Source organism: Leptonychotes weddellii, chromosome 1 (genome assembly GCF_054177405.1).
Source record: "Leptonychotes weddellii isolate Sample4059 chromosome 1, ASM5417740v2, whole genome shotgun sequence".
Lineage (NCBI taxonomy): Eukaryota > Metazoa > Chordata > Mammalia > Carnivora > Phocidae > Leptonychotes > Leptonychotes weddellii.
In genome coordinates, this window is record NC_138369.1 from 67,426,685 (window position 1) to 67,446,969 (window position 20,285).

General features: G+C 42.1%; 1 protein-coding gene and 1 long non-coding RNA gene across 19 annotated transcripts in view; one reads left to right on the plus strand and one right to left on the minus strand.

The window, feature by feature from the left end:
* Positions 1 to 20,285, plus strand: part of THRB (thyroid hormone receptor beta) — a 378,575-nt gene that overhangs the window by 17,267 nt on the left and 341,023 nt on the right. For 3 of the 17 annotated variants that reach the window (XM_081825679.1, XM_081825710.1, XM_081825751.1), the window contains exon 1: positions 13,554 to 13,735. The exons of 1 other annotated variant lie outside the window; for it this stretch is intronic. The gene's annotated coding sequence lies outside the window, so the exon portion shown is untranslated. 13 more of the 17 variants (XM_081825655.1, XM_081825690.1, XM_081825750.1 and 10 more) reach the window with 9 other exon arrangements.
* LOC145722472 (uncharacterized) lies at positions 8,360 to 15,276 on the minus strand. 2 transcript variants are annotated; one of them, XR_014146779.1, is made up of 3 exons: positions 15,137 to 15,276; positions 13,067 to 13,180; positions 8,360 to 9,055 (listed from the first exon to the last, which is right to left on the minus strand). It is a non-coding gene; the product is annotated as an uncharacterized LOC145722472 (long non-coding RNA). The 2 variants fall into 2 exon arrangements; XR_014146776.1 differs by lacking the exon at positions 8,360 to 9,055 and having other exon boundaries at positions 12,362 to 13,180.

Consider the following 20,285-nt stretch of genomic DNA (forward strand, 5'->3'; position numbering starts at 1 on the left):
CGGGGAGCCTGCTTCTCCCTCTCCCACTCCCCCTGCTTGTGTTCCCTCTCTCGCTGTGTCTCTCTGTCAAATAAATAAATAAAATCTTTAAAAAAAAAAAAAAGAATCAGAAAAGGTAAGGCCCCATTAAGATGTTGCTCAATTCTAAGAAAAGAATGAAAGGGACCTATGATTGTTCTTACTTAAAACTTCTCAAGTCAGATGTTTAGCTTTGTGCCTCTAAACATCAGCCATATGCATCAGTCACATTTTAGCAAGGCGATACTGCTGATGCTCCCTTCCTTTGAGAGGTAGAGCCTATTTTTCCTCCCTCCAATCTGGCTTGAACATGGGGCTTGCTTTGGTCAATAGAACTTGAACAAACATGATGTAAGCAGAGATTTTGAAAGTGCTTTGCTTTGTTTGGGGCTTGCTCTCTTGCTGGTTTTTGGCTCCAAGATGACCACATGAAGTCCAGACCGGCCCACTGGAAGATGGAAGACCACAAGGTGCAAAGCTAATCTTGTATAGCTGGGGGCCCCCAGGCCAAGCAGGCTGCCAACTGCCAGACATGTGAGTGAGATGACCATAGAGTATCTGACCCCAAATTAAAGAACTGCCCAGATAACCTACAGACCCTGAAAAATACTAAATGACTTCAACTTTAAGTCATTAATTGTGGGGGTGGCTTATGAGGCAGCAAAAGGTAACTGATTCAGTGAAGTCACAGATAATGTATTACTATGTGACTGGTCAAGGAAGCATGCCAGATGGTCAGAAACTGTAAGTTTGGCAGAGTTTGTCAAACTCAGTAGTCCCCTAAGATTGTCCAAGGTATAAAAGGGGACTTACTGATCCAAAATTTGGGAATCACTGCATTGTAAACCATTCTCTATTTAGAGACTGGCAACACAAATTAACACATTAAAGATTTTGAGGAACCATGCCATAAAAGAAAATAAGCCTGCTAAAAAATTTTAAAGCCCTTCCTGCTTCCCAAACTTTTATGACCTCTTGGCCTTATAGTCTGGACATTATCTTCATTGCTGAAACCCTGGTCCAAACATAACGGGAAGGTGACTGGATGAGAACTGTGAGATCTGGATTCTGGTCCAAGATGTAGCATTTATAAACTGTAAGAATCTAACTTTGTAGAATTAGGTAAAATGAGAGATATTATCCTTGCACCAAGTCTCTTCGAGGTCATAGTCAACCCATTCATGTCACTTGGGTTGGAAATTTAGATGATGCATTGACACTTTGTGCTCAGTCCTGTGTTCTGGTTTTGATGAGTTGTGCCAACCTTGAAGTGGCAAATCATTCACTCATCTCAAAATCTTTTTTGAGACCCTGCTGTGTGTCAGCTACTATTCCAAGTGCTGGGGATACATTAGTGACCAAGTCTTTCCTTGAGAGTTTGATTCTAGTAGGAGAGGTGGATGATAAATCTGCAAAGAAATAGTAATATAATGTCAGATGGTAATAAGGACTGTGAAGCAAACACAGTAAAGGGCTAGACCAGTATTCTTCAACTTCAGCATGTGTCAGAATCACCTAGCTGATTTGTTAAAATCTAGATTTCTAGGTCCCATCCCCCAGGGTTTCCAAATCAGTAGGACTCAAGTGGGGATTAAGAATTTTCATTTCTAATAAATTCCCAGGTGATGTTGATTCTGTTTGGTGGGAGGTCCATGCTTGAAAACTGGGGAGCTAGAGAGTTGATAGAAAGTTGCTCTATGAGATGACCTCTAGGATCATCAGAAAACTTGCTGAATGAGGGAGGAAGCTATGGGAAGATGTGGAAAGAGAATTTTATGTAGAAGGCAGAGCACAGCACGTGCAGAGGCCCTGGAGGCAGAATCAAGCTTGTTCTGCTGGAGGAATAGTGGGAGGACTAATTTTCCTAATAGTCATTGATGTGGTAGCAGACCAAAGTCCTTGTCACCTATCACAGCATGAATTATTGAGGGGGAGCAATCTTCATAGGCCATGGCCTGCATGGTTCACTGGCTGGAGTTGAGCTTTCAGCTGAATGACTTCCTAATAATACTCAGATTTAGAGGGCACCTGGGTGGCTCAGTTGGTTAAGCGACTGCCTTCGGCTCAGGTCATGATCCTGGAGTCCTGGGATCGAGTCCCGCATCGGGCTCCCTGCTGAGCAGGGAGTCTGCTTCTCCCTCTAACCCTCCCCCCTCTCATGCTCTCTCTATCTCATTCTCTCTCTCAAATAAATAAATAAAATCTTAAAAAAAAAAACAAAAATAAAAATACTCAGATTTAGAAAGAGTTAAGAAGAAAAAAGGAACTTTAAGAGCTGCAAAGTTTGAGTTAAATTATGTGCCAAGACCAGAAAAGGAAACTGCTCATGTGTCATGTTTCATTTGTAAAGGTCCACTGGTTTCAGTTCTGACACCAGAACTGGGTATCACTCAAATACATAAAGTCCCCAAGTCTCTGGCTTGTAGAGGGTCTGTGATTTCTCAGGTCACAGCATATCATTTCAACATGCTCCTTGTGCATCTGTGGATTTCCCCAGACAACAGCACATTGTGTTTGTAGGCTGCTGTACACATGGGAGATATTTTTCACATCTCTTATCACATCAGACCCTTACAATTTAATTTCATGATGCAGGAGGGGCAGAAACTATTACTCCCATGCTGCAGATGAGAATACTGGGGCTAGGAGAACCCAACACTGAGAACCATTTCTTTCTTTTCTCTTCATATGGTCCTTTTTTTGAAAGGCAAACTGATTTTCCAAGCTGTGACAAATGTGCATTCAATAGTGGAGCAGGGTGGTAGGGACCAAACCCATCATCTTCCCACCACTGCCTCTCCTGAGGACATTTGGTCTCAGTCGCTGCTGACCACTCATGTGCATTTTATCATCACCATCAATCATAAAATGGTGGATTCACTCAGAAGGAAGATCATTTGTGAGAAGAAAAGAAAGCTGAATTTTATTTAGCACCCAAGATCCAGGCATGGTTCAACAACTTGGTTCAGCATTTCAAAGTGTGATTTTAGTGAATCCCCTTGTCAGTGGGGCTTTTCTCCATTTTGTAGGTGAAAAAACTGGGGCTGAGGGAATTTAATTAATGGCTTGAGGGCAATAATGTGAGTGACTTGATGTCGTTCCTCGCTACTGGTATTCTCTCCAACTTCAGTGACCACAAAGCTTTCTTTCCACTATGGCATTGAAGCCTGGAGGAAGAACCAAGAGGTGGGCACATACATGATAAGAATGAAACGATGCCTGGTAGAACAGTTTCATGTCAGTCAAGCCAACAGTTTGAATCAGCAACACTCTTTCTATACTTAGAGATAAAAGCAGTTAAAAAACTAAGCTAGAGGAAATGGCCATTATATCCTTTAAAAAATGCAAACATCTTCATATGGAGGACCACCCTTCATCATCATCATCATCATCATCATCATCATTATCATCATCATCATCTGTTTATTAATACTTTATTTTAGAGCAGTTTTACCTCCACAGCATAATTGAGGGGAAGCTACAGACATTTCCCCTATATCTCCTGTCCTTATACATGCACACAGCCTCCCTCATTATCAATACCCCTCACCAGAGTGGTACATTTGTTACCTTTCATGAACCTACCCTGACACATCATTATCACTCAGAGTCCATAGTTTACATATGGTTCACTCTTGGTGGTGTACATTCTGTAGATTTGGACAAATGCCTAATGACATGTATTCAGCATACAGAGTTTGTGGTAATCATTGCACAGTATATGTAAATCAGAACATCATGCTATAAGCCTTAAACTTATACAGTGATGTATTCAATTATTTCTCAATAAAAATGGAAAAAACACAAACAAACAAACAAATCTAAAAAAATATAAAAATCACTGGTGCCTGGGCGCCTGGGTGGCTCAGTCGTTAAGCGTCTACCTTCAGCTCAGATCATGATCCCAGGCGTCCTGGGATCAAGCCCAGCATCGGGGGTCCCTGCTTTGCGGGAGGCCTGCTTCTCCCTCTCCCACTCCCCCTGCTTGTGTTCCCTCTCTCGCTGTGTCTCTCTCTGTCAGATAAATAAATAAAATCTTTAAAAAAAAATCATTGGTGCCTATTCGTCCTGTCCCACTCCAACGTGCCAGCAACCACTGATCTTTTTTTTTTTTGGCTTCATAGTTTTGCCCTTTTCAGAACGCCACATAGTCGGAGTCATAAGGTATGTAGCCTTTTCAGATGGGCTTCTTTCACTTAGTAATGCACATTACTAAGTGAAATTTAGTAATTTCACTGTTTCTTTTCATGGCTTGAGAACTGACTTCTTTTTAGCACTGACTAATATTCTATTATCTGGAGGTACCACAGTTTTTTATCCTTTCACCTACTGAGGGATATCTGTGTTGCTTCCAAGTTTTGGCAATTATGAATAAAGCTGCTATGAGCAATTGGGTGCAGGTTTTGTGTGGACCTAAGTTTTCAACTCCTTTGCCTAAATACCAAGGAGCACTATTGCTGGATCATATGATAAGAGTATGTTTAGTTTTGTAAAATCTGCCAAACTGTCTTCCAAAGTGGCCGTCCCATTTTGTATTCTCACCAGGAAGTGAATGAGAGTTCCTCTTGCTCTACATCGTGGCCAGCATTTGGTGTTGTTAGTGTTCTGAATTTTGGCCATTCTAATAGGTGTGTAGTAGTATCTTATTGTTGTTTCCATTTGCATTTCCTTGATGATGTAAGACATGGAGCATCTTTTCCTATGCTTACTTGTCATCTATGTATCTTCTTCAGCGAGGTGTCTGTTAAAGTCTTTGGCTCATTTTTCAATTGGATGGTTTGTTTTCCTACTACTGACTTTTAAGAGTTCTTTGTGTATTGTGAATAACAGTCTTTTATCAGATATGTCTTTGCAGAGATTTTCTCCGAGTCTGTTGCTTGTCTTCTCATTCTCTTAACATTTTCTTCGGCAGAGCAGAAGTTTTTCATTTGAATGAAGTCCAGCTTATTAATGCTGTCTTCACGGACTGTGCCTTCGGTGTTATATCTAAAAAGTTATTGCTATACCAAGGTCACCTAGGTTTTCTCCTATGTTACCTCATAAGAGTTTGAGAATTTTGCATTCATTCTAAATTTAGATCTATGATTCAGTTTGAGTTAATTTTTATGAAGGATGTAATGTCTATATCTAGGTTCATTTTTTTGCACATGGATGTCCAATTGTTCTAGCATCATTTGTTGAAGGGACTATCTCTGCTCCATTCTACTTTGTCAAAGGTCAGTTGACTATATTTATGGGTATCTATTTCTGGGCTCTCTATTCTGTTCCATTGATCTATGTGGCTATTTTTTTTTTAATTATCACATTGTCCTGATTACTATAGTGTTATAGTAAGCCTTGATGTCAGGTAGTGTCAGTTCTCCAACTTTGTTTTGTTCCTTTAATATTGTGTTGTCTATTCTGGGTCTTTTGACTGTCCATATAAACTTTAGCATAAACTTTCAGATGTTGGTATCTGCAAAATACTGCTGCAATTTTGATTGAGATTGCTTTGAACCTACAGATCAGTCTGGGGAGGACTGACATCTTGACAATTCCTATGCATGAGCATGGAATATCTCTCCATTTCTTTAGCTCTTTTCTGATTTTGTTCATCACCATCATTTTTTAATGTCATGAATGAGTGCAAGAATGAGTAGGAATCATTGAAACACCAGAAAAGAATATGATAGCCTGAATTTATCAATTCTCTTGCCATTAATTAATTAAATCCAAAAGTGATAGCAAATTTAATCTATAGTTTATCCAAACAAGCAAATAAAATCTTCCTGACATTTGACTTATGTATCTAATGGAAAATGCTATTAAAATAATCATGGGGGAAAAAAGAAGCTGCTTTCTTGTCTTTCCAAAAGAAGCTGCCATCATGGAGGGAACTTGAGCCCATTTCATTTTTACCCCATGAAGTGGAGAAGAATACCAGATCCAGCTTTTAAAAATTGTATTTCCCAGGTTCTTAGTTTATTTAATAAACTCAAAAATATTGTTAATAAAAGTAAAGAGCTCTCCACAAAATAAAGGTAATTTTTCTGGTCGCTGAATGGAGATAAAATTGTATATACTTTTGAAATGTAAGAAGTCAGAGAGATTTTAGGAATCAAACCAATCCCTTGCATTTACTCATATGAATAGGAGGACTAGGAAAGAAATGATTAGGCCAAGGAAATACAAGTAATTAAGAGCATGGCTCAGATCAGATAAGCTCAGCGCCAAATCCAACATTTGGAGCTTTCTGGATGACTTTACTTTCACCTGTATTAGAAAAAAATTTCAGGTATTCTAGAAACTGAATATTAGAGAAAGGTATTCTAACTTAAGAAGTTTGTAGTTAGGAAATGCTACAGAAAAAAATATGAAAATATTTTTCTAAAAACGGAGTCATTTCTTCCAAAAGAGCATCATTAAAGGCTGGAACTTGTTGATCAGCAAAGGAGTCTTTTGCCAGAAGATATTATTTTTGCAAATCTGAATTCAGCCATGTATCTGAGTTTGTGCTCAATCTTTGCCAAGATAGGAGTGTCCCTTCTCTTTCAGAGAATTGATATCCTGTTCAAAGACATGTAAGCCCCACCAGGGGAGGGATTTTGATTGTTTTGCTCACTGTTCTCTCTCCAGAGTCTATAATAGTGCCAGCCCAGGAATAGGCAGTTTGTAAATACTGTTACAAATACTTGTAAATATTTGTTGAGTTAATTAATTTAGAAGACATTATCTTTCAAGAAAAGATGTTGGCCTTTGCCATTTTTCTGGACCTTCAAATAGCATAAATTTTTTTTTCAAGAATAACAGATAATATTCATTGAGCACCTGCTATGTGCCAAATACTGTGTACTGCATTATCTGTTTATGATCACAGGTATTTCTCACAACATCCCCATCAAGCAGGCATGATTGTTTTCTCCATTTTTTACAAAAGAGGAAATGGAGGTGTAGAGAAGCTAGGTGACATGCACAAAATGATCAGCAAAGACACAATGCTCAAATCTTTAACCAGCCCATTATTTGATATGAACCACAGTGGGAGGTTTTGCTCTGAGTCTGCATAAATGGAAACTCAGGCCTTCCTTGTTTTTTTCTGCCAGTTCTAAATTTGATTGCCTCAAATGTATCATTTATAGATATCCAAAATGTAGTCTGCAGTTGCATCTGAAGGAGATCTGTACTATTTTATGCAGTGCTTTGTAAACTTAGGATGAGGCAAGTTTATTGTAAAAGAGAGCCATAATATATGAAAATAGAAAGGGTGAATAAACTTATATTGCCCTCAAATTGAGAATCTCATTTAAGCCAACAAAAACAAGTAAATTTGAAGTTATGACTATCACTCCAGATATGACTCATTCAGGGTTTTTAAGGATCTGAAAATAACCCATAATCATAAGCATCATATATGTATTATTGTATCTAGATAAATTAGAATTCATTCTATGAAAATGAGTAAGATTCACCTTTATTCCCTTTCTAAACAGAAAGGATATTTTCACAGAATTTTTTAAAATTACATTTCCACTTTTGTTGCATATAAACATAACTAAAAAAAAGGAAATACACTTAATTGACATGTTTTGGGGACGTATGTCATGAACCACTAGATTTCTTCTATGATTGGCAAAGAATTTAACAACGCCCTATACTTTGTGTGCTCACAACGAACATAGCTTATTACAGTCCAATTAGCAATTACTCAGCTCATCTTAAACCTATCCTTCAGAGAGCTGAAAATCAAGATTGAATTTAAAAGGGTTTTGGTATTCCTAAGTTCCTTTCTTCATTCACCTTTTTCCAGATGCACTTTAATTCATCAGCATCTTCATTTTTGCATAGGCTTTTAGTTTGTGGCTACTAGCAGAGCTTGTAATTGCTACATAGGGCCACCATAGATTTGAATATTGATTGTTTTGAAGATTTTTATACTTAGAATATTGGATAATATTTATTCACTCAAGTTCAACTCCACATAACTTTGTTGAATATTTTATTTGTGATAATTGTAAGAATGAAGAGAAGCCAGCAAATGCTAATTGCTCATCTTCTAGTGTCTCATAATTGTGCTAGTACCTCAGAGAGCTTTACTAGAATAATTAAGAAATAATATATTCCAGCAATTCCACTCCTAAGCATATGCCCAAGAGATATGAATGCATGTGTCCACAAAAAGAATTATTTAAGAATTGTCATAGCTACTTTATTTGTAATGGTCTCAAACTGGAAATAACCCAAATATCCCTTAGTTGGAGAATGACTAACAAATTGTAGTCTATTTATATGATTGAATATCAAATAGAAATGAAAAATATAACAACTTTCTTTTTTTTTTTTTTTTTTAAATTTTGGCATATAACAACTTTCTAATCCACGAAATAATGTGGATTTATCTAAAAATCATACATTGAGTAAAAGAAACCAGAGAGAAGAGAGAACACATTGTATGGTTCTATTTATATGATGTTCAAGAACTGGTGAAGCTAATAAATGATGACAGAAGTCAAAATAGCATTCACATCTACAAAGGGAGTGGTTATCAACAAAGAAGACCTACAGAGAAACTTTCTGGGTTGCTGGAAATGCCTATCTTGTTCTGGGTGGTCATTACACATAGGTATAAAAATGTAAAATTTAATCAAACTAAACACTTAGAATTTGCCAATTTTACTGTAAATAAATTACACTTCAATTTAAAAATTATTGCTCTGACCTTTTTTTTTTTTTAACATAGCCTTTTGTTTTGGAGCTACAGTCTTTTTGACATACATAGGCCAATTTTATTATTTTAATTGTATCTATTTAAAGAAAAAATTATGCTCTGGTGGAGTTTGGCTTGGTTGATGGGTGTGTTGGGATGACATGAACTACCACAACAAATAAACTTGCACATTTCAGTGGCTTATTATATGCCAGAAGTTGATTACTCAATCACTGTAACAGTTGAATATGAGTGTTCTCGTTCTTTTCCATATTGTGATCAAGGGACCCAGGGTCCTTCCGGCTTGTGGCTTGCCAGTTCCTGCCCTGGGGCCTCAGAATCTTCTACCTCCAGCTGGAAAACAAAGAGAATGTAATTAGGGAATTTTTGAAGTTTCTAGCTAGTGACATGCTTGTTTTACTTAGGCCTTTTCTGATCCTCCCAGTGAACAGCAGTCCCTTAATCAAGGAGCTAGGGACATGTCCCATGACTCCCAGACATGCTCATATTATCCATCTCCATATGGCTGCCCCATAACTCCCTCTCCTACATAAATGTAGCCTGATGGACTGGTTAAGAGTATAGCTTCTGCCACCAATACCTGGGCCTGAGCTTAAGCAAATTATTTGGTCTTCCTATGTTTTAGCTTCCCTATCTGGAAAATGCAGTGCATTATGATACAGCTTCACAGAGTTCATGGGCAATTTCTTAAAAATGTGTGAAGTATTTAGGACAATATCTGGAAATAATACATATTTTAAAATGTTAGCTATAGTACATACTTCTTCTATCAGCATCCATACCAGACTGTCTACAGCATCTCCAACATGCCCTAGGCTTCTACCACAACAAAGGATCAAGTTCTTTTGCCAGGCCAGTTTCATGGGCATGCAATCTGTGCAGCTGCACAGGGTCCAAAGCTCAGAAGGTCCCCATGCTTTTAGCCTGGCACTCAGTTTAATACTCTGTTTTCACCGTCTTGAAATTCCCACTAATTTTATCTTTGAATTTGTGTCCACTGCCATTCTTTGCTGCTCTACTCACTGTTAGGGGAGGTCATTGAGAGGCTGTGACCACCTGTTGACTCAAGAGCTGGACCCCGGCAATTAGGGGCTCCTCACCCTTTCCCCTGTCCTTGAAATATGGGTTCCTCTTGCCTTCCCTGCTCCCAGAAGCTACCCCAAGGATACACCCTTGAGAGAGTGATGAGGTCTTGAGACCTGGATGGTATAGGTGACTGAATACCATCAAGGCCTCTATATAAACATTTAAGATTTGGCAGGTGGGTGTGGAGATCTACTTGTCTTGCAGCTGCCCAAGACCAGCCTCATGTGTAAGTTCCCTTGCTCATTAAACTTACCACCTACTAACCTGGAGTGGCTTGACTCTTTGATCTTTGATCTTTCCCTGTCTTCTGTGTATGGGGACCAGTTTCAGATTATAACTGGTAGCTCCCAAGGATCTTGTGAATCAACACTCACATATAACATTCTTGATGCCCCATGAGCACAGAATTCCAATGGCCCCACAATGTGTGAGAGGTCAACAAAACTCAAATTGAGTACAAGACAAGCATGTTACATCTATGACTGAGTAAGTGGGGGGGGGGGCACTGACAACCCCTAGAGGCCATGCTTTCCTTTCCATTCCATTCCATTCCATTCCATTCCATTCCATTCCATTCCATTCCATTCTTGCCTTGAATGCAGAAAGAAAGCAACAACCACGAAACTCTATCATTTCCTATCTTACTCATCTTACTTCCCTGCATTAGTTAACCATTTACTCTGAAAGTGAAGACATAGAAGGAAAGGGCAACCCATAGTTCCTTTTCCTTTCAGTTCTTCCTTACTCATCAATAAGTAAGTCAAAGATAGAATCTTGGTAGAATGGGCACATATCAAGAAGTAAAAATAACAGTTAGTTAGTTTTGTGCTGTGTTTCCACTGTTCTGATAAGAACAAAACACATATGCATATACAAACTGCAAACTACGTGAACTAGCCACAAAAATACAAATTGTGTAATTCTGTTGATTTCACAAAGGAGTTAAATGCTCTTATTTTTTCATTTAAAACTAGCACTGCATAATATAAAGATGAACAGTAAAATGAATGCTAATAATTTAAAATGCTTATTTTTCTTTATTTAGAGTGATATTAAATAGTGAATAAAAAATACCATGACAATTTCAAAAAGAGAACATGGAAAAAAGGGAGATAGCTTTATGTTTTGTACCTGCAAGGGCACTTTTTTCCTGCTTTTTGAATTAAGGGCCCCCCATTTTCATTTTGTACTAGGCCTTGCAAATACTATAGCCAGCTGTTTCTTTCCCTCTCTATGACTTCTCCCACAAGATCTATCTGGCCATCTTCTGCAGGAAATCTTAACCCCCCCACCCACCACAATTTCTGGGCTATCATGGCCTCCTCACCAGCAATCACCTAGCAAGTTGTATTTATATATTTCTCATTGCACCTTCACTCTTAAAGTAGAGTTAATTTTGAACATGTCATCTCCCCAATAGTCTGTCTTTCCTAAATTAGGGCAGGGACAGGCTTGGCATTCTTATCTGTCTAGCCAATGGGACCAGAATCACTTCTGGGGCTTTCATAGCCAAACTAAATTCCAGGAACTAACAATAAACAGGCAGAATGAGAATCTCCAGGGCTGGGTCATTTGGCTGCACAACCAGCCTAAGGAGTTGCTGAATGAAAGAAAGAATCTGAGTGGTTCCAGGGCCTGGAATAGCACTTTTTCTGGTTTGAATACTCCCTAGTAAACTCTGGTCCATCCTTGATGGACTGGTTCAAGTGCCATGGTTGCATTCAGTGATATCTCCCCTGATTTCTTCCATTCTCTCATAATGCCCCGCCATCTCTAATTCCCTGACCTAAAGTTCCTTACCATATATTGATTACCGTTGACACTGAGCAAATTCTACTTGAGTTTTACTTTACTGATTAGACTCTGCTAGTATTGAAGGCACAGCAGAATGAGGACCTGCGTGAGGCAAGTGAGGCACTTGCCTTGAGTGCATAATTTAAGGGGCATCAAAAACTCAGGAATCAAGAGAAACTATATTTTAATGCAATATAATTAAATATTATTTAATGCAATATATTGTTCAATTTTCTTGAATATATCAAGAGTTTAAATAAAGACAGTTTCAGACCCTGTATTTGTATCACTGGCCTCACTGGCTTCAGTGTAATCCCAGTCCTGTTGGACTTTAGGTTTTATTTATCTTCTTACCCCAGCAGTGGATGGATGAATGAATATAAAAATGAATTGTTTCCTTGAACCAAGGCAGCAACTTGGAATTTGTAGATCCTGGTAATGAGGATGTCTTACAGGTGGCTCTGATGTGCCCTCTCAAACCAGCTAGACTGGAACACGGGGCCATATGCTCTAAAGTCTGAATATAATTTTTGCCTTCAGTCAGGTCCCCATAACATTATTCCTCCATTGTCTGCCTTTGTGAAAACTAAGAAAAAGCAATGCCGCGTTCTGTTGTCAATCCTTGTTTGCCATCATGGAATCAGCCCTCAGAGGGCCAATTCATGGAATCCTTAGTAGTTCATGTTGTTTCAATAATGTTGCATTAAAATTGCCTTCCCCCATTGTTATATAACATTGTTACAACCACAGTCTCATGAATTGTTTGAATAATACCATGCTATTTATTTCATGTTGTAATTTACTCCTTCTTTCAGAAGTTTCCAGGCAAAATGAGATCAGAAAAACAAAGCCATTTAGACAAAGGGAAGCAACAGTGTTTGTTATACTTCATTCTCTGTATGATGTTTCCTTCTTAAGAAGGAATTTAGCTCCAAGTTATACTCAGGAAGAGAAAAAAAAATTCTAAGTTCCACCAGGGTTTAGGGCCTATTAACCACCTTTGTGAAGGAAGGTTGGCATCACTCTCCTCCCACTCTTCCCCCTTATTATGAAGTTGTCTACATGGCTCTGTGGCCCCTGGGAAGATCAGGCTGTCCGCTGTTGCGGCCTGTCAGAGCCAAGCTTTTTCCTCAGTGGCCAGAGTTTTCACCCACAGTTAGCCACCAGGGGGCCACCTATTTGGAACAAACGGTGCAGACTCCACAGCTTTCCTCCAAACCAACCAAAACATCCCGGGGCCGCTTTGGAGCAAAGCCCAGGAACTTCCCTGCAAGGGAGGACAACTCTCCAGCTACAAAACCTGCAAGTCCTATATGGTATAGCCTCATTACGAGTGAAAAATAAAACAAAGCACGGATTTGTCGCCAAGAACCGAGGGGATTTAAGGTCCATGGAGTCTGACCGGGAGGCCCCTCCCTCTCGCCAGGGAGCCTTGAGGTCTGCGACTTTCCTCGACTGAAGCACCTGAAACACTGCGCATTCAGGCGTAGGCAACAGAATTCCTGACGGTTGTGGTTGTGAATGCTGTTAGCTAGGGTGGCGGCTTCTCGCTCCTTTCCGTGGGATGCTCACAAGAAACTGGAATAAATCACACGTCACCGGCTGGAAATCTGTAAAACTCTCCAATAAATCATCTATACATTGCTCAGACAGCTCGCCATAGCTCTATCACATTTCTGTACGCATAAATGTGTATATTGACTAATGAAGTAGGAATTGTTTTAATATTATCCATAAGAAAATAATTGTACTATGTCGTCAAAATAGTTTTGTTGCAACTACAGCTTCGTACTGACTGCAGTTTAGCTTTTTGGGGACTCAGTATTTTTACAAGCATTCTTCTAGACCAGAATGCAGCTGCCCGCTTCATTTTCTCCCAACCGAAACTCTTGGCTTTCAAGATTTGAGGTGGGGGGTGGGGGAGGGCATTTTAGAAATTCATATTTGCCTGGGACAGAACTCTTCAAGAGTATAAACGATTTTTGTCTTCCGGGTTTTATTTGTGCATATCCAGGGCAAAGACAAATTAATAGGGCAGCCCTTTCTGGAACCTGTGGAGTGTCTCAACTCTGCACACATCTCCCAGGATGTGCATAATTTTGCGGAGGGGTGTCTCGCTCAAAGGCAAGCCAGGTATTTTCCAAACTATCATGGGGGGTGGAGGGGACGGGGGCCGGGTGACGGTAAGGGAACTCCAGACCGCCCGGCCCATGGGAGGCCCCAGGAGGAGCCAGAGGGCTCTGTCCGCCCGACACGCGCCACAAGTGGTTTGGAGAAAGAGGGAGGAGCGCGGTGGCAGGGGCCGCGCTGGTCTTGCCGGGCGAAGAAAAGCCCGTGCTTCTGGAAGGTCCCCCGCCTCCTTGTCACTCGTCCCCCATTTCTTCCTTTTCTCCTACCAGAGGAATGACGCCCAAACCCGAACCTCGGTGCGCACGCCGCCGGGTGGGTGGACGCGCGGCCACCCAACCCACAGCAACACTGCCATCCTGTAAAGGGCACCCTGGGTGGAGGGCACGGTCGGCACTGGGAGGAGAGGGAGCGCCCGAACCTGGGGAGGCAGGTGCGGAGACTGGCCGGCCCGGGGCGGTGTGTGCGTGGGCCGCGGGGTAGGGGTCCGCGAGCACCGAGGGGCGGACACTTCTGGGCGCCGGCCCGGGGCCGAGCGGGGGGTGTCGGGTGCCAGCCCGGCGGCTCGGGGCGGTCGCGGCGGCGGGGCGAGCGGCGGGGAGGCCATTTCCTCGCTGCGCCCCTGGCGGAGCCGGGTTTGCTTGCTCTTGGCCGCCGCCGGCGCCGCCGCGGCCGCGGGAGTAGGACCGCCGCGAGGGTTGAAGGGGAAACCAGGTCACCGGTTCGCAGACGCGGCGCGGAGCCGGCGCCCCGGGCCCGGAGTAAGGCAGCGCCCGGGGAGCTGGCCGGGGCGGGCCGGGCGCGCGGGGGGCCCGGAGAGGCGGGGAACCACACTCGCTTCCTACGCCTATAAAAGTGGAGTGGCCGGGGAGGGCCGGCGCGGCCCTGGCGGCGGCCGCCTCTCTTCGCCCAAGAAGTTGACATTTTGCAGGACTCGCGCGACGTCCCGTCGCCTGCGCTCCCCGGGACCCCGCCGCCGGGAGGAGGGGGCGGAGGAGGGTGGAGACTGCGGGGCTTGGCCAAGGAAGGCGCACATCCTCGGGCGGGCGGCCGTGACGCGGCGGGGATTAACTTTGCATGAATAATGTGAGTGCGCTTGGAAAGGAGACCTTCGGTTCCCCGGGCTCGGGGCAAGCGCCCGCAGGCTACCTTCCCCGGGCAGGGGTGCTCAACCCAACCGTCTCGAGGGCACTGGTAATTTGGCGAGAGGACTGCGTGGAAGCGGGGGCGTGTGGGGGAGGGGGGGAAGGAGGATGGGGCGGCAGCTCCAACTGTCCAGAAGGGTGGGCAGGCTGGCGGCGGGGGTGTCGCGGGAACCTGAGAGGTGCGGGCGGCGAAGCTGGGCGCGCAGGCGGGCGGGCAGGCGGGTGTGGGTGGGTGGGTGGGGGGTGTCAGCCGCCGCGTTACCTGCCTCCGCCGGGTTTCTGCACCCCGGGTCCGGGAGGAGGTGCCCCTCGTGCTCCGGCACCGCGCGGCCGCAGTCCGGGAGCCCCAGCGTGGGCAGTGGTGGAGCCGGGTGGCTGGGGGCCCCCTCCAATCGCAGCGGCTCTGTTCCTCAAACCCCCAAGCCCAGCTGTTGACAAGCTCCTTGTGAAATGGAGTTTGGCATCCTCAGCGCCGAACCGAGTGGAAGTTTCCATGATGAGGAAGTTCTGTGACACGGGGGTTCGGAAAAGGTTGGCAGACACCGGGGGGCGGGGAGCGGGGAGGCGGTTTAAAGGGACTGTGGGTCCCCCATCCCCCTTTTTCCTCCTGCTCCGGAACTCCGGGGTTTGGAAAGGAGAATAATCCTGAATGTTGGCGTGCGCGGCTGCGGGTGCCTGGCGACTTGGCTTCTCCCCGCCTTCTCAGGGACTCGGTGGCGATTTCGCTCGCCACCTGGGTCGCGCTTCTTTGCCTTGCTCTTCTTTTGACGCAGCATCTTCCTCTGGGTCGACTCGAGTTGGTTCTGGCAACCAGGAGTTGAGCCAGCTGTGCTCTCCCCCGCCCCGGCCTCCCGGCCCCCCGACCTCCTACGGAGGAGGACTAAATTGGGGGAGGTTTTTTTTTTTTTTTTCCTTCCCTTAATAGATGCGTCCTTCCTAGCTGCGGTTGTCATTTTGGAGGAGGATTTCCCAATGACCACTGTTGGATTAATATTAGCGCTAATTCTTAAGCCTTCCGATTTGTTGGGGAGGGGGGGAGCATGGGGTGTTTTTTCATTTATTAAAGGTTAAATGTATAATTTTCCCCAAATAGGAAATTTTACAGAGAGGGTCTAGAAGCTTAACAGTTCATAAAGTGAGTCAAAGAAAAAGGAAAGAGTTTACCTGAACAAACAAGTTCATACTCTCCACCCTCCCCTCTCCACACACATTTAGAATTTGTGAAGATTCAAACATTGTGCCTAATCGTCAGTAAATAAATTTGAAACAGTCTTCCTCTTAGCCTGTTACTGGTCTTGGGTGCTAGTGAGATGCAGTTTTAAAGACCAGTTTTGAAGTTCAAAAAATTAAGCATTCCTTGGACAGTGTCTTAATCTCAGAGCACAGCAGTCTTTATAATGGTAAATATTTTGGATCATGTAGATCTGTTGAGCAATATCTTTACATTATTTGGCTTTATTTTAATTTAGTATGCTTATTGACATTTTAATAATATGTAGCACGCACTAGATTACAAAGTAATAAAAATTGCATTTTAGTCAAAATATTCCATGATTCATTCTGAAAATTCACAGTGACTGATCTGCTCCCTAATTCACTTCTGCTTACCTTTCTTATTCCGAAACAAGTCAGGAACTAAGAAACATTAAATAGAAAGGTATTTTGATGAAAAGTATTTTGAGCAGTGGAGGTTTTCATGCCAGTTGGCTAAGGGTTTTAATCGAGTCTAACAGAAATTCAATAGTAAGTGATTTGTTTTGGGTATTATATGGGAAGGCATTGATGAACAACCATTTATTATTTGTACATGTTAAACTGATACTATCAGAATCTTATTTTTAATGAATTTCAAAGTTTTATATATATTGGAAGTTGGACCATCTGGTAGTAGATATGATTTGCTTTTCTTTTTTAGTGAGTGAGAGTAAGTGCTACTAAATATAGCCATAGAACTATTTTTTTTAATGAAGCAATTCCTGTTGGCATTATAATGCAAAGGCATAGTTTTATTGACATTGGAATATTGTTTTATGGAGTGACTGACCTTACAAGAGGAATAAACATTCCATTTCTCCCCTTTTAGATTCTTTATTCTGGCATCATAATGAATTAAGACAACTTCTTTTTAATCTAGCATTTTGGGGAAAAGGTGATTTCTTAAAATTTCCTTAAGAGAAGTGAAAGTTGTGGATTCCTTTTCTTTCCTGAGATTTTTGCAGTTGTTTGAAGGAGGGCGTGTGTGGAGCCACAAATGGGATTGAAAGTTTGTTTTTTGTTTTTTGGAGTTTTTTAGTAAGCTTATCTTTTTGATGGAAATCCGAGTAAAGGTGATTGGTTTCTTTAGCTCCTTTTTGTCATTCCAGTGTAAGATTATGTGTCACCTTCTTAAAAAGCCCTTCCATGACCACATGAGCCAAGGCAGTCCCTCATTCCTTCTTAGCACCTTCATACTGTTTTTAGTTTCTTTTTTTTTTTTTCTCTCTCTCTGTCCTTGGTCTTATTTGCAATCTGAATTGTCATTTCAGTTGGCACTTGAATACCTGTCTCCCCTGTCTACAATATAGAGTCCATGAGAAAAAAACGCTTGACCACCTCTTTAACTCTTGATTCTCCAGCATCTTACACAGTGCTTGGCACACAGTTAGAACTGGAGAAATCTTTGTTAAATAAATGAATTGTTGTGCCCAAACATTGTGTTCCTAAAAATACCTGACTAAGCATCCTAAGTGGGTACCAACTGGGTATGTCAAGACCTGTGTCTGTGTATGTCTATGTGCCATGTATATATGGTTCAGTCTTTATCTCTGTCTCCCCCCACCTTTTTTTTTTTCTGAGAAGAAAGCTAGTCCCATTCTATATAATGACAATGCTGAGAGTTATTTCTGCAAGTTCTTCCTAGGAGCATTTGCCTGGAGTACACAGAAATCCTCAGCAGCAGTTTGTCTTAGACCTTACCTTGATTCCCTGAAGACATTGACCTTCAACTCCCTGGGTATCAGCAGAATCTTTATGAGTTCCAGAGGCATTGTCAGTGCTAAAAGCAAAATTCCAGGGAACAGCCATCACTGGATGATAGCAGTGCCTTCTCACTCGGCAGGTTCTGGGGCAGTGCCTCTGGTCTTGACAGTCCTAAGGGGACCAAGGGCCTGTGGTGCTATAGCTGGTCTACAAAAGTAGCAGTTGGGGAAGGGGCAAAATGGGACTGTCAGAATATAATACAAGATTGAAAGGGCCCTTGGGGGTAGATTTGAAAATACCCTGCTGGTCACCCTGTGTTGGAAATTAAGTCATTCAACCTTTCCCCTTTGCGTCTTTTCACATTTCGATAAACAGATTCTAAACCAGATGATTGTGGGAAATACTGCATTATCTGAGTTTTCAAGTGACCAAGGTGTGATACCCAAAGGGTCATCTCCAAATTAGCTATTCATGGAAACTCTTTTGACAATTGAGACAAAAAGGAAATCACAGTGGGTGATTATAGTGATTTGTTTTTGTTTACAGAGTATGGACTTTCAGAAATGTGTCTGCAAAAATGCATAGTAAAAATCCCACAAAATGGGGGCGCCTGGGTGGCTCAGTTGGTTAAGCGACTGCCTTCGGCTCAGGTCATGATCCTGGAGTCCAGGGATCGAGTTCCGCATCGGGCTCCCTGCTCAGCAGGGAGTCTGCTTCTCCCTCTGACCCTCCCCCCTCTCATGTGCTCTCTCTCTCTCTCATTCTCGCTCTCTCAAATGATGAATAAATAAAAAAATAAAATCTTTAAAAAAAAAAAAGTCCCACAAAATGATGACATTGGTAAAAATGGTAGGGGAAGGAAGGTCAAAATTGTATACAGGGGTAAAGATAGTTAAACTGAAATCCTAAGTGTTTATTGCTTTGGACTATTTAATTTAGCTCTGAGCTTCTCAGTGGCCAAGTTAACAGAAAAAAAAAACAGGGTCTGGAGATGGCAGGTATGCATTAAAGTTGTAAGGATACATCACATAACGTTTGTAGAGGGCTTACCATGGTGTCTGGCAACTAGTATATAATTCTATGAAATATCAAGTCATGTAATGGCCAGTACTTGAACTTCAGTTCTACAGAAAATGAAGTAAAGTTCTTTATTTGGTCATCTTTTATGAGAATAAAAAATGCAGAAGGGATAATGATGAAAAGAAACTCAGTGGGAGTTTGTCTTTAGGAGCCTGAGCTACTGTGGTGCAGCAGTGGAAATTCTGGAATTGTCCCCAGTGCAAAAACAGAGCTCAGAAAACCTAGAGGAATGAATGGTTAACATGTTCTTCAGGCCGACTTTCTCAAATATCCAGCGTCTCAGCCAGGCTTTTGACTAGAGCAATCTGAGAGGACAGGACAGCCAGGTACTTGAAAATGACCCTATGGCCATAAACCCTCTGAACAAGTGATCTTGACACTTTGCTTTAGTCTATATAGCTCTTATCACCCTGCAGGGCAGTTTGGGTTTTGTTTCCATTTGTCTGCCCCTCTAAACTGGGATGAAGGACTATGGGTTTATTCATCCTTGACTCCCCAGCACCTAGCAAAGACTTGGACACATGGGCACAGGGAAACACTTGTTGGAAGATGGAATGGGAGAGGGAAAGGGGGTGGTGCTTCTCTTGCTCTTCTGATATTGATACTAAGTGTCATCTTTGGACTTCGTTTTGCCCAAAGTGAATGTTTGCTGCCTGGATTGAATTATATGTCTATATCACAGCTAGAAGGGCTTGTTCTAGGGTCTGAACTGGTTGAGCAATGGATGGCAAATTAACTTCTTGCTTTATTTACAGTAATTTTGATTATTTGACTTGATTTCTCATTTAGTCTACAAAAATTTGTATACCTACTATGTGCCTCATTCTGGTAGTCATTTTGCAGCTCAGTGTGCAGCCTAGTGACCTGTAAGACAATGTACATATATTAACACAAAGGGATCATGAAATGGTTTCCACTGTGATGGAACAGATATGCCTATTGGGCTCCTTCATATGGCCCCATAGAGGAAATAAAGTTATTTTCATCTGAGGAGGTGATTGTTTTGTGGTTTCTATAGCCTGTGTGTATTCGTGTAAATTGCAGTAGGATTCTCTTGGTATCCAAATGGTGTGGGATTGAATATATTTAGGCCAGTGAGTCTCTGATTAAGGAGGTTCACTCTTCACCTGAAGTTCCTAAATTTGTGAGTCAATTATGATGTTTAAGTAAGTTGGGGGGGGGGTATCCAAATCACTGAGTCACAAATAATGTATTTCCATATTCTTCTCTTATCAATCTGGTCGACTGACAGCTAGACTAATGCTCATGTTGTTTGGTCCATACTGTCCTAATTTCAAGGGACTTTGGAGACTTTATGTGCTGGCGTTGTTCCTGGGCAGTACTATTTTTATTGAGTGAGAACCTGAGCTCTG